This window comes from Aphanomyces invadans (assembly GCF_000520115.1).
Source record: "Aphanomyces invadans strain NJM9701 unplaced genomic scaffold supercont1.58, whole genome shotgun sequence".
Taxonomy (NCBI): domain Eukaryota; phylum Oomycota; class Saprolegniomycetes; order Saprolegniales; family Verrucalvaceae; genus Aphanomyces; species Aphanomyces invadans.
In genome coordinates this window covers 251,366-253,261 of record NW_008580203.1, presented here as the reverse complement: position 1 = coordinate 253,261, position 1,896 = coordinate 251,366, and positions in this window count along the sequence as shown.

Below are 1,896 nucleotides of genomic sequence, written 5' to 3'. Positions count from 1 at the left end.
CTAATTCAGCAAGTTTTGGACAAGTATGCTCTGGTGTTTCCCTACGCCTTACCTGACGCATTGCCATCCAAACGAGGAATTGAGTTTGACCTTACCATGCGTTCTGACGCAAAACCGCAATATCGCCCGCCGTTTGATTGTCGCAAGTCGAGCAAGCTTCCTTGGACAAGTTTATCCATGATCTCGAGCGAAAGGGTTGGATTCAGTTTTCCAACAGTGACTGGGTATCCAATACCTTTGGTGCTCCCAAACGGGATGAAAATGGTCAGATGAAATCCCGCAGTGAATGGTTACGCATAGCCACTCCCGACACTCCGATTCGCTGGGTCTTAGACTACCGCTATGTAAACTCGCAAACTGTGGTCCCTAAAATCCCACTTAACAACATTGAAGATCTATTCGATCGCATGCATGACAGCAAGATCTTCACCAAGATCGATCTGGCATCAGGCTATCACCAGATGCTCGTAGAACCGAAAGCAAGAAAGTACACAGTCTTTCGCACTCATCGTGAAGTGTATGAATGAGTCGTTGCGCCAATGGGCATGGCAGGCATGCCAGGAATTTGGTCCAGGCTGATGCGCTGTCTATTCGACAAGTTCAACTTTGCAGTTGTCTATATGGATGACATATGCGTATTCTCTCGTACCATGGAAGAGCATGTTGTCCACCTCACGGCAATATGTGACGCTCTCAAGGCAGAACAGTTGTATCTCCGTCCCTCAAAGTGTGCCTTTGGCATGGAATCCGTTAACTTCCTTGGCCACACGATTTCCAAGGATGGTCTTCACGTCGACAAAACTAAAGTGCGTGCAATCGAGGAATGGAAAGAACCTCAAAACAACAAAGACCTCAGTAGTTTCATTGGTTTCGCGAGCTTTTACCGCAAGTTTATTCCCAACTTCGGCATGATTCGTCCTGTGAGTGACCTTTTGCGCTGGCGCACTCCATGGACTTGGACTGAAGTTCACCGACGAGCATTTTTGATGATCAAGTTAGAATTGCAACAAGCACCCGTTCTTCAGCTTCCCAACTGCAATAATCCATTCATCGTTACCACAGATGCTTCTGGTTACTGCTGCGGTGCAGTCGTATCCCAATTTGATAACGCCAATGACGACCGTCCCATCGCATTTATGTCAAAGCGCCTTGGCCCGCATGAAGAAAAATGGCCAGCTCATGAAAAGGAATTGTACGCGATCAAGCTAGCTTTAGGCAAATGGCGACATTACCTACATGGATCTCACTTCGACGTTTACACGGACGTATGCAAATGGTTCATGCACACTCCAGTGCTTACGCCCAAGTTAACCGTTGGTTGGATTTTTTCAGTACCTTCGATTTTGTCTTACACCATCGTCCCGGAAAGACTATTCTGGTCGTGGATGCACTATCTCGCCCTCCTCGTGAAGAAGCCACGATGCCACCGACGATTTCTGTGCATACCTGTGGTATCCGTTGCCAGCTTCATGTCGCCTGTATGGAAACATTTCAACCGTCCCCACTTCTTTCTACCTTGCCGTCCCGTGAACTCTTGAAACTCGTTGGATCGCCCATTTTAGGGGAGGAGAGTGATAACGAAATAAGGCCTCTGATTCCCCAACGACACGTTATCAACCACACACAACAAGTTTCAGACACCACTGTCGAAATGGATGAAGGAACAAAAGCCCGCTATGTCAAAGCATACAAGAACGATGCAGCGTTCAAACAACATGCAAGAAAAGACAAATTCATCATCAAAAATGGACTCTACTTTCTCCGTTCAAAGGATCAAGTCTGGAAACTTTGTGTCCCCAAAAATGACAATTCTTCGAGCAGAGATTATCTACCAAGCACATGATGCTAGTATCGCAGCTCATCCCGGAAAACGGCACACTGCACTAAGCGTCGCCC